Source organism: Salmo salar, chromosome 06 (assembly GCF_965601325.2).
Source record: "Salmo salar chromosome 06, fSalSal1, whole genome shotgun sequence".
Classification (NCBI taxonomy): Eukaryota; Metazoa; Chordata; class Actinopteri; order Salmoniformes; family Salmonidae; genus Salmo; species Salmo salar.
In genome coordinates, this window is record NC_138296.1 from 82,884,614 (window position 1) to 82,897,706 (window position 13,093).

General features: G+C 44.6%; 1 protein-coding gene across 9 annotated transcripts in view; it reads left to right on the forward strand.

Moving 5' to 3' along the window:
- Positions 1–1,846: 1,846 nt before the first annotated feature.
- The window catches only part of LOC106608144 (myelin transcription factor 1-like protein), a 355,994-nt gene continuing 344,747 nt past the window's right edge, over positions 1,847–13,093 (forward strand). For 5 of the 9 annotated variants that reach the window (XM_082977019.1, XM_082977021.1, XM_082977026.1 and 2 more), the window contains exon 1: positions 2,243–2,631. The gene's annotated coding sequence lies outside the window, so the exon portion shown is untranslated. Of the gene's footprint in view, positions 2,181–2,241; positions 2,632–13,093 lie in introns of those variants that run through there. The other 4 variants (XM_082977024.1, XM_082977022.1, XM_082977020.1 and 1 more) reach the window with 3 other exon arrangements.

Consider the following 13,093-nt stretch of genomic DNA (forward strand, 5'->3'; position numbering starts at 1 on the left):
TGTCTCAACACCAGGAGCTGTCCACTAATTTCAACACCAGGAGCTGTCCACTAGTTCAACACCAGGAGCTCTCCACTTGTCTCAACACCAGGAGCTGTCCTCTAGTTCAACACCAGGAGCTGTCCTCTAGTTCAACACCAGGAGCTGTCCACTAGTCTCAACACCAGGAGCTCTCCACTTGTCTCAACACCAGGAGCTGTCCTCTAGTTCAACACCAGGAGCTCTCCACTTGTCTCAACACCAGGAGCTGTCCACTATTTTCAACACCAGGAGCTGTCCACTAGTCTCAACACCAGGAGCTCTCCACTTGTCTCAACACCAGGAGCTGTCCTCTAGTTCAACACCAGGAACTGTCCACTATTGTCAACACCAGGAGCTGTCCGCTATTTTCAGCACCAAGAACTGTCCTCTAGTTTCAGCACCAGGAGCTGTCTTCTAGTTTCAACACCAGGAGCTCTCCACTAGTTTCAGCACCAGGAGCTGTCTTCTAGTTTCAACACCAGGAGCTGTCTTCTAGTTTCAGCACCAGGAGTTGTCTTCTAGTTTCAGCACCAGGAGTTGTCTTCTAGTTTCAACACCAGGAGCTGTCTTCTAGTTTCAGCACCAGGAGTTGTCTTCTAGTTTCAGCACCAGGAGTTGTCTTCTAGTGTCAACACCAGGAGCTGTCTTCTTGTTTCAACACCAGGAGCTGTCTTCTAGTTTCAGCACCAGGAGCTGTCTTCTAGTTTCAACACCAGGAGCTGTCTTCTAGTTTCAACACCAGGAGCTGTCTTCCAGTTTCAGCACCAGGAGCTGTGTTCTAGTTTCAACACCAGGAGCTGTCTTCTAGTTTCAACACCTGGAGCTGTCTTCTAGTTTCAGCACCAGAAGCTGTCTTCTAGTTTCAGCACCAGGAGCTGTCTTCTAGTTTCAGCACCAGGAGCTGTCTTCTAGTTTCAACACCAGGAGCTGTGTTCTAGTTTCAACACCTGAAGCTGTCTTCTAGTTTCAGCACCAGAAGCTGTCTTCTAGTTTCAGCACCAGGAGCTGTCTTCTAGTTTCAGCACCAGGAGCTGTCTTCTAGTTTCAGCACCAGGAGCTGTACACTATTTCAGCACCAGGAGCTGTCTAGAGTTCACGGCTGTAGCCTACACTGTAGAGCTGATGGAGCTATATTTCCAGGGGCAATCCGCAGTTGGTACATCCATTTTTGGACTTACTAAATTAATGAAATGTATACTCATTGATTATTGAAGAATATAACTTACAAATGCCCATTGAGCTTAGTTCTGTCATACTCCATCAGAAGCCAACATAGAAGCTTGTTTTACTCCAATGTTTGTAGGCAAAGTAAATGTAAACAAACACTGTATAGCCTCAGAAATGTTGATATCATGGATGGTCAGTCCTTGCATTCCATAGCTCTGTCTATGAATTTGAGAGTGCTGACATTTCTCCAGCCTCATCCCTCAGCTTTTTACCAAAACAGTGGCAAGGAAAACACTTGTTTCAACTGCAGATTACCATTTTAAGTAGCAATAATCCTGTACAACTAAATAGCAACCATAATCTATATTTCAACACTACTAACAGAGGGAATTGAAATATGATGCATGAACACCCAATGTATAAGGACAGTCCTCGCATACACAACAGTCCTGGGTGTTGACTTATATTTTCCATCGTGTGCCCATGTGAACTAGCTAGTGGATTCTCAAATACAACATCAAACACAGGCACTAGCTAGCCTGGCACATCTCTCTCTACTGCACACACAGCTGCACACACTTCGCTCCAGAGACTACACAACCTCTCTGTGGGGAGAGAGCCGAGCTACCGCCGCCTGCGCCGCACACTGTCTACTGCACACAGTCTACTGCACACAGTCTACTGCTCTGAATTAATACAGGAGAGAGACGTGAGAGAGACGGCGTGAGAGACAGGGAGGTGTAGACAGAGACAGTGAGGAGGGGAATAGGATTCCAGAAGGAGTGTTGTTGGCTGGCACGGAGAGGCAGATAATCTAGGCTTGGCAGTGGGCTTGGCTTGGTTCATCTCTGTCTTTCTTCCCCTCTCGCTCTCTCTCTCTCTCTCTCTTGCTCTCTCTCTCTGTCTGAGGGCAGCAGTCGTCGTTGTTGGTTCCTCTGGGGGTCTGCCGTGGTTGTCTGGAGAGCCGACGGCGGTTGGGGAGCGGCGAGAGGGTAAGTCTTCCTCTCTGGGTTGTGTTCTGCTGCAGTGCTACGTTCGAACAGGAGCTCTCTCTCTCGCTCCCTCCCTCACAGACGCTGCCTGTTTCCCCCTCCCTCCCTCTTCCCTGTCTGTATATGTCTCCATCGCGCCCCTCCCTCCCTTCTCTAAAGTGGCTGCTGCTCCCCTCTTCTTCCATTCTCTCCCTCCATGTCTTAAGTGCTACAGGAATGAGCAGAACACCCTGACTCTGACGACAGTGACAAAGAAATAGTGAAAGAAAGGAAGGAGAGAAGCAGAGGAAGAGAGAGGGAGAGGAAGAGGGAGGGAGGCGAGAGAAAGAGAGTGAAGAAAGGAAGAGAGAGGGAGAGGAAGAGGGAAAGGGAGAAGGAGACCGGTTGCAGACTGACTTTCAGACAACTGGAAGAGAGGAAGCTAAGAGAGAGCTTTACCGTCGCCATCTCAGTAGGTTTTTTTCTACAATTTGCTTGCTCCTGTTCTATATTGTGGTTGTGTCATGTCAGTTTTGATTCTTTCTCTCTTCTGAAAGTAGTGCATGGCTACTTAACTTTGAATAGTGAGACTAGGGCTGTGGGGAACATTCCAGCACATAATGTTGACAACATCTCAAGTTTCAAGTTTTAATGTCACGTGCACAATTACAGTGAAATGCCTTTCTTGCAAACTCCGAAGGGATTTTGGCATGACAAAAATGCCACTTACTGTGAGTTAGGGGAGATGGACGGAGTCCATAAGGCTTATATGTTTTTGGCATGTATAGGAAGCAGTTTCTACTTTTAAAAGTATGATACATTGGATGTCCATAGAAACACTGTGCCTGTATCAGTGTGTTTGTTAGAGCGTGAGGTATGATGCTACCACTAAAGTTTATCTGAACGCTGCTTTGATGGGTCCCACAATGATGGACACTACTAGTATGAGCAACATGAATACTTATACTGGAAGCCTTAGATATTGTAATACACAACTATGTCTATCCATCAGTGACCACAAACACATGAATTGTCAAATTTAAGTGTCTTCTGAAAGCTACTGTTTGTTAAATGCAAGACTAAAATAGTAAAACTGACATACACTCTTTAGTAAAATAGAGATGCCTGTGTTTGATAGAAACACAAAATAGGATTAAAAAAGACAGCTAATTACATAATGTATTATGCTACTACTATCTTAAATAAATGTCAGTTTGATTTGAACTCTAATCAAAATATCCTCCTATACTATTCCAGGACGTAGGAGTGGAACACACATTGGAAGCAGCAATGCATTTAAGTCGGCTATTCTTTCTTGAGCATGGGCAAAAATATACATACTTGAACTAAGGTTATTGTAGTATTGAGCAGACCAGAAAAAACATATACATCTTTGGTAGTTTGACAATACAGTGAATCATATGGTCATAGGTTTGACTTGCATGGTCTGTCAGTTGCTATGGTATCCCGTTCACGTCGTGTGTAGCATGTTAATATGCCCCTTATGAATTTATGATTGGAACTTATGGGGTGGCTTCTGAGATCCTTTGACCTGTGGATCGTCCCCATTTCAGTCGGCCGAGACGTGCTCAATGAACTTCTACCATATAGTTGCATTAAAAAAGGGATCAAAAACATCCTCGTAATGCAGGGAGTCGGCGTACTCAGAGGCAACCACCATCTATGGTAAATAAGTACTATGTTTAATACAGAAATCATTTCCTTGATATTCAGACCTACGCTGAAATGTTATGCTGTGTACTATATGCCTGTTTTCAAAACAAATCTCAGCAATGGGAATTAGTGCTTCTGCATGGGCCATTAAATGATGGGAAGTTAGAGTTGATGGTTGAGGATGAGGCAGAGTTATTCCACATTATATTATATTTTTTCATGTATTTTCAGAATTTGTATTCATTGTATTAATTAACTGTATTAACATGGCTTTTACATCTACCTGACAAATGTATGTCTGCCTGCCCTGTCTTCCTGGACAGATGTGGATGGTGGCTTAACTCCTCAATCATAGTTTGTGAACCTATAGGATCTGCTGGGGTTGGTATAGGAGGAGAACCATAGCTTGAGCCTCTCATATTGGACAGACAGACAGACAGACAGACAGACAGACAGACAGACAGACAGACAGACAGACAGACAGACAGACAGACAGACAGACAGACAGACAGACAGACAGACAGACAGACAGACAGACAGACAGACAGACAGACAGACAGACAGACAGACAGACAGACAGACAGAGACAGATTGCTGAATCATGTCATGCTACTAGCCAGACAGGCTTCTGTTGGGCTGTCTGCTCACACACACACATGCACACACACACACACGCACATGCGCACATGCACACATGCACCAACACACACACACAGAGAGACAAACACACACTGATTAATGAGGCCTGATCACACACATTTACATTTTAGTCATTTAGCAGACAAACACACACACACACACACACACACACACACACACACACACACACACACACACACACACACACACACACACACACACACACACACACACACACACACACACACACACACACACACACACACTTGAGTAAATACAGCATAGAGAAGATACTCTAAAATATACTTGTGAATTAGACTTCATAAAGGCTTGAGGCATTGTTCAATCTCCTGCTGCTGTTGCTGTTGATGATGATGATGGTGGTGGTGCTGGTGGTGGTGATGATGCAAACATCCTTTCTGAATTTAAAAGTAATCCAAGAAGCAATTATCAGTTATTTTCAAAAGTATCTGTAATCCGATTCAAAAATTTGCGCTGGTAATGTAACTGATTACAGTAACAAAATAATGTAATCAGATTACAATCAGTTACTCCCCAACCCTGATGATGATGATGATGATGATGATGATGCTGATTTATAGAAATAGATTGATAAAACAATTCGAAAGACACAGCCATACTTAAAAAAAAAACTTTACAAACTCTGCAGTCCTTGAAAACCACTGTTGAGAACCACAACAATAGAATGGAAGAAACCAATTTACCTTTTGTAAGGAATGAGTCCATAGTTTAGGCCTGTCCTTCTCTCTCTGCTTCTCCGAGGGTTGTTGTGGTTGAAAATGGTATGTCCTTCTAGTGAATGAACATGGCCCCTCTTATCTATTTCTGTCTGTTTCTAATGGGAGCGTTGAATCAGCTGGCAATGAAGACAGAGGATGAACAGAAGTAACAAGGCTGTCATGCCTGAAATGGACAAGGTCTACTGCTGCTCTTATCCAATAATAACCAATTATGTTTCCATAACTTCACACGGAAACCATAGTGTGTACATCCAGTAAGGTTATGTTACGTTCGTCTGATGAACTGGACCAAGGTGCAGCATGGTAGGCGTACACTGGAAAAAACAACAAAATACAAAAACAAACGTAAAGCTATATGCAGTGCAGAAAGCAACCACACACAAACAAGATCCCACAATCACAGGTGGGAAAAAGGGATGCCTAAGTATGATCCCCAATCAGAGACAACGATAAACAGCTGCCTCTGATTGGGAACCATACTAAGCCAACAAAGAATAGAAACCTAGATATGCCCACCCAAGTCACACCCTGACCTAACAAAATAGAGAATAAAAAAGGCTCTAAAGGTCAGGGCGTGACAGTATACCCCCCCCCCCCCCCCAAAGGTGCGGACTCCGGCCGCAAAACCTGAACCTATAGGGGAGGGTCCGGGTGGGCATCTCCCCTCGGTGGAGACTCCGGTGCGGGACGCAGACCCTGCTCCGCTTGAGGCTCCCCCCACTTCCGTGGAACCGGACCGTGGATCATTGCCGGAGGGACCAGACATCGTCGCCAGGGACTCCGGACCGAGGATCGTCACCAGAGGCTCTGGACTGGGAACCCCCACTGGAGGCTCTGGACTGCCGACTGTTACTGGAGGCTCTGGACTGCCGACTGTTACTGGAGGCTCTGGACTGGCCATGGATCATCACTGGAGGCTTTGTGCCATGGATCATCACTGGAGGCTTTGGGCCATGGATCACCACTGGAGGCTTCGTGCCATGGATCACCACTGGAGGCTTCGGGTCATGGATCATCACTGGAGGCTTCGTGCCATGGATCACCACTGGAGGCTTCGGGCCATGAATCATCCGGAGGCCGGGCCTGGCCACGGGGCTTCGCCGGCCATGGAGGCTCGGCCGGATCCCACTGGAGGCTTCGGCCTGGCCCGGAGGCCGTGCCGATCACCACTGGAGGCTTCGGGCCATGGATCATTACTGCAGGCTTCATGCCATGGATCATCACTGGAGGCTTCGGGCCATGGATCATCACTGGAGGCTTTGTGCCATGGATCATCACTGGAGGCTTTGGGCCATGGATCACCACTGGAGGCTTCGTGCCATGGATCACCACTGGAGGCTTCGGGCCATGGATCATCACTGGAGGCTTCGTGCCATGGATCACCACTGGAGGCTTCGGGCCATGAATCATCACTGGAGGCTTCGGGCCATGGATCATCACTGGAGGCTTCATGCCATGGTTCATCATTGGAGGCTTCGTGCCATGGATCATCACTGGAGGCTTCGTGCCATGGATCACCACTGGAGGCTTCGTGCCATGGATCATCACTGGAGGCTTCGTGCCATGGATCACCACTGGAGGCTTCGTGCCATGGATCATCACTGGAGGCTTCGTGCCATTGATCATCACTGGAGGCTTCGGGCCAGGGACCGTCCCTGGAGGCCGGGTGCGTGGAGCTGGCCCAACGCGTCCTGGCTGGATACCCACTTTAGCTCGGAAAGTGCGTAGAGCCGGCGCAGGATACACTGGGCCATGGAGGCGGACTGGAGGTCTGGAGCGTAGAGCTGGCACAATGCGTCCTGGCTGAATAACCCCTGTTGCACGGCAAGTGCGGGGAGCTGGCAAAGGCCACACTGGGTTGTGCTGGCGAACTGGGGATACCATGAGTAGAGCTGGCGCAGGATATCCTGGGCCGAGGAGACGCACTGGAGACCAGGACCGCTGAGCCGGAACAATCCGTCCTGGCCAGATGCTCACCTTAGCACGGCAACTCCTGAAAGCAGGCACAGAACGCACCAGGCTAAGGGTGCGCACTGGAAGCACGGTGCGCAGAACCGGAAAACTTGTTATCTGAACCGTGACCAACTCCTCATCATAATTACAGGGAGTTGGTTCTTGTTCCCACCTTTGCTCCCATTGCCACCCCGTGTCCCCCCCCCCCCCCATTTTTGTTTTGAGGCTGCCTCTCGGGCTTCCGTCGTCTCCTTGATCCCTGTTTTCCTCGCCGTTCCTCTCTCGCTGCCTCCGTCTGCTCCCATGGAAGGCGATCCTTTCCGGCCTGGATCTCTTCCCACGTCCAGGATCCCTTACCGTCCAGGATATCCTCCCATGTCCAGGATGTCGGCTCCTCCTGGTCCCGCTGCTTGGTCCTTTGGTGGTGGGATCTTCTGTTACGTTCGTCTGATGCGTGGTAGGCGTACATTTTATTTTTATAAAAAATGACTCTGGAAAAAACAACAAAATACAAAAACGAATGTAAAGCTATATGCAGTGCAGAAAGGAACCACACACAAACAAGATCCCACAATCACTGGTGGGAAAAAGGGTTGCCTAAGTATGATCCCCAATCAGAGACAACGATAAACAGCTGTCTCTGATTGGGAACCATACTAGGCCAACAAAGAATAGAAACCTAGATATGCCCACCCAAGTCACACCCTGACTTAACAAAATAGAGAATAAAAAAGGCTCTAAAGGTCAGGGCGTGACAGGTTAATCATGAACTTGACCAAGCCATCAGCAATCTGCGAGCAACTTGAATCATGTCTCTACTATATATACAGAGAGAGGGTGATATGGAGAGCAAGAGAGAGAGAGGGTGGAATGAGGACAGAGAGAGAGTGTGTGAGAGAGAGGAGAGAGAAAGAGAAGGAGAGAGAGAGAAAGCGAAAGAGAGAAAGACAGAGTTCCTTCCCAGGTTGCATGCTGAATAAACAAACGCCGGGTTACATTTTAAACTGAGACAATAAAGAGGCACAGAGTACTCATGGTACCAACAGGGGCCTTGTTGAGGGTCTTTTACAACAGGGTTGTGCCAGCCTACTGATGACATTTACTGGCATTGACATGGTAACACATGACAAACATAGGCATCCTGCATGCATACTGATACAACACACACACACACTCACTCACACTTACCACGTGCTGCTGTTACTGTCTATCATCGATCCTGTTGCATAGTCACTTTACCCCTACCTACAGTATACTGCTGTTACTGTCTATCTATCCTGTTACCTTGTCACTTTACCCTTACCTACAGTATACTGCTGTTACTGTCTATCTATCCTGTTACCTAGTCACTTTAACCCTACCTACAGTATACTGCTGTTACTGTCTATCTACCTTGTTACCTAGTCACTTTACCCCTACCTACAGTATACTGCTGTTACTGTCTATCATCGATCCTGTTGCCTAGTCACTTTACACCTACCAACAGTATACTGCTGTTACTGTCTATCTATCCTGTTAACTAGTCACTTTACCCCTACCTACAGTATACTGCTGTTACTGTCTATTATCTATCCTGTTACCTAGTCACTTTACCCCTACCTACAGTATACTGCTGTTGCTGTCTATTATCTATCCTTTTACCTAGTCACTTTACCCCTACCTACAGTATACTGCTGTTACTGTCTATCTATCCTGTTAACTAGTCATTTTACCCCTACCTACAGTATACTGCTGTTACTGTCTATTATCTATCCTGTTGCCTAGTCACTTTACCCCTACCTACAGTATACTGCTGTTACTGTCTATGATCTATCCTCTTACCTAGTCACTTTACCCCTACCTACAGTATACTGCTGTTACTGTCTAGTTTCTATCCTGTTACCTAGTCACTTTACCCCTACCTACAGTATACTGCTGTTACTGTCTATCTATCCTGTTACCTAGTCACTTTACCCCTACCTACAGTATACTGCTGTTACTGTCTATTATCTATCCTGTTGCCTAGTCACTTTACCCCTACCTACAGTATACTGCTGTTACAGTCTAATATCTATCCTTTTTCCTACTCACTTTACCCCTACCTACAGTATAGTGATGTTACTGTCTATCTATCCTGTTACCTTGTCAATTTACCCCTACCTACAGTATACTGCTGTTACTGTCTATTATCTATCCTGTTACCTAGTCACTTTTCCCCTACCTACTGCTGTTACTGTCTACTATCTATCATGTTAACTTGTCACTCTACCCCTACCTACAGTATACTGCTGTTACTGTCTATCTATCCTGTTACCTAGTCACTTTACCCCTACCTACAGTATACTGCTGTTACTGTCTATTATCTATCCTGTTACCCAGTGAATTTACCCCTACCTACAGTATACTGCTGTTACTGTCTATCTATCCTGTTACCTTGTCAATTTACCCCTACCTATAGTATGCTGCTGTTACTATCTATTATCTATCCTGTTAGCAAGTCACTTTACCCCTACCTACAGTATACTGCTGTTACTGTCTATTATCTGTCCTTTTACCTAGTCACTTTACACCTACCTACAGTATACTGCTGTTACTGTCTATCTATCCTGTTATCTAGTAACTTTATCCCTACCTACAGTATTCTGCTGTTACTGTCTCTCTACCTTGTTACCTAGTCACTTTACACCTACCTACTGTATACTGCTGTTACTGTCTCTTATCTATCCTGTTAAATAGTCACTTTACCCCTACCTACAGTATACTGCTGTTACTGTCTATTATCTATCCTGTTAACTTTTCACTTTACCCCTACCTACAGTATACTGCTGTTACGTTCTATCTGTCCTGTTGCCTAGTCACTTTACCCCTACCTACAGTATACTGCTGTTACTGTCTATTATCTATCCTGTTACCTAGTCACTTTACCCCTACCTACAGTATACTGCTGTTACTGTCTATTATCTATCCTGTTACCTAGTAACTTTACCCCTACCTACAGTATACTGCTGTTACTGTCTACTATCTATCCTTTTAACTAGTCACTTTACCCATACCTACAGTATACTGCTGTTACTGTCTATTATCTATCCTGTTACCTAGTCACTTTACCCCTACCTACAGTATACTGCTGTTACTGTCTATTATCTATCCTGTTACCTAGTCACTTTACCCCTACCTACAGTATACTGCAGTTACTGTCTATTATCTATCCTGTTACCTAGTCACTTTACCCCTACCAACAGTATACTGCTGTTACTGTCTATTATCTATCCTGTTACCTAGTCACTTTACCCCTACCTACAGTATACTGCTGTTACTGTCTATTATCTATCCTGTTACCTAGTCACTTTACCCCCACCTACAGTATACTGCTGTTACTGTCTATCTTTCCTGTTACCGAGTCACTTTACCCCTACCTACAGTATACTGCTGTTACGGTCTATCTGTCCTGTTGCCTAGTCACTTTACCCCTACCTACAGTATACTGCTGTTACTGTCTATTATCTATCCCTTTCCTAGTCACTTTACCCCTACCTACAGTATACTGCTTTTACTGTCTATCTATCCTGTTACCTAGTCACTTTACACCTACCTACAGTATACCGCTGTTACTGTCTATCTATCCTGTTACCTAGTCACTTTACCCCTACCTACAGTATACTGCTGTTACTGTCTATTATCTATCCTGTTACATAGTCACTTTACCCCTACCTACAGTATACTGCTGTTACTGTCTATTATCTATTCTGTTACCTAGTAACTTTTCCCTACCTACAGTATACTGCTGTTACTGTCTATTATCTATCCTGTTACATAGTCACTTTACCCCTACCTACAGTATACTGCTGTTACTGTCTATTATCTATTCTGTTACCTAGTAACTTTACCCCTACCTACAGTATACTGCTGTTACTGTCCATCTATCCTGTTACCTAGTCACTTTACCCCTACCTACAGTATACTGCTGTTTCTGTCTATCTGTCCTGTTAACTAGTCATTTTACCCCTACCTACAGTATACTGCTGTTATTGTCTATCTATTCTGTTACCATGTCACTTTACCCCTACCTACAGTATACTGCTTTTACTGTCTATTATCTATCCTGTTAACTAGTCACTTTAACCCTACCTACAGTATACTGCTGTTACTGTCTATTATCTATCCTGTTAACTAGTCACTTTACCACTACCTACAGTATACTGCTGCTACTGTCTATCTATCCTGTTACCTAACCACTTTACCCCTACCTACAGTATACTGCTGTTACTGTCTATTATCTATCCTGTTAACTAGTCACTTTACCCCTACCTACAGTAAACTGCTGTTACTGTCTATTATCTATCCTGTTACCCAGTGAATTTACCCCTACCCACAGTATACTGCTGTTACTGTCTATCTATCCTGTTACCTTGTCAATTTACCCCTACCTATAGTATACTGCTGTTACTGTCTATCTACCTTGTTACCTAGTCACTTTACACCTACCTACTGTATACTGCTGTTACTGTCTCTTATCTATCCTTTTACCTTGTCAGTTTACCCCTAACAATAGTATACTGCTGTTACTGTCTATTATCTATCCTGTTAAATAGTCACTTTACCCCTACCTACAGTATACTGCTGATACTGTCAATTATCTATCCCTTTCCTAGTCACTTTACCCCTACCTACAGTATACTGCTGTTACTGTCTATTATCTATCCCTTTCCTAGTCACTTTACCCCTACCTACAGTATACTGCTGTTACTGTCTATTATCTATCCCTTTCCTAGTCACTTTACCCCTACCTACAGTATACTGCTGTTACTGTCTATTATCTATCCCTTTCCTAGTCACTTTACCCCTACCTACAGTATACTGCTCTTACTGTCTATTATCTATCCCTTTTCTAGTCACTTTACCCCTACCTACAGTATACTGCTGTTACTGTCTATCTACCTTGTTACCTAGTCACTTTACACCTACCTACTGTATACTGCTGTTACTGTCTCTTATCTATCCTTTTACCTTGTCAGTTTACCCCTACCTATAGTATACTGCTGTTACTGTCTATTATCTATCCTGTTAAATAGTCACTTTACCCCTACCTACAGTATACTGCTGTTACTGTCTATGATCTATCCTGTTGCCTAGTCACTTTACCCCTACCTACAGTATACTGCTGTTACTGTCTATTATCTATCCTGTTACCTAGTCACTTTACCCTTACCTACAGTATACTGCTGTTACTGTCTATCTATCCTCTTACCTAGTCACTTTACCCCTACCTACAGTATACTGCTGTTACTGTCTAGTTTCTATCCTGTTACCTAGTCACTTTACCCCTACCTACAGTATACTGCTGTTACTGTCTATCTATCCTGTTACCTAGTCACTTTACCCCTACCTACAGTATACTGCTGTTACTGTCTATTGTCTATCCTGTTGCCTAGTCACTTTACCCCTACCTACAGTATACTGATGTTACAGTCTAATATCTATCCTTTTTCCTAATCACTTTACCCCTACCTACAGTATAGTGATGTTACTGTCTATCTATCCTGTTACCGAGTCACTTTACCCCTACCTACAGTATACTGCTGTTACGGTCTATCTGTCCTGTTGCCTAGTCACTTTACCCCTACCTACAGTATACTGCTGTTACTGTCTATTATCTATCCCTTTCCTAGTCACTTTACCCCTACCTACAGTATACTGCTTTTACTGTCTATCTATCCTGTTACCTAGTCACTTTACACCTACCTACAGTATACCGCTGTTACTGTCTATCTATCCTGTTACCTAGTCACTTTACCCCTACCTACAGTATACTGCTGTTACTGTCTATTATCTATTCTGTTACCTAGTAACTTTTCCCTACCTACAGTATACTGCTGTTACTGTCTATTATCTATCCTGTTACATAGTCACTTTACCCCTACCTACAGT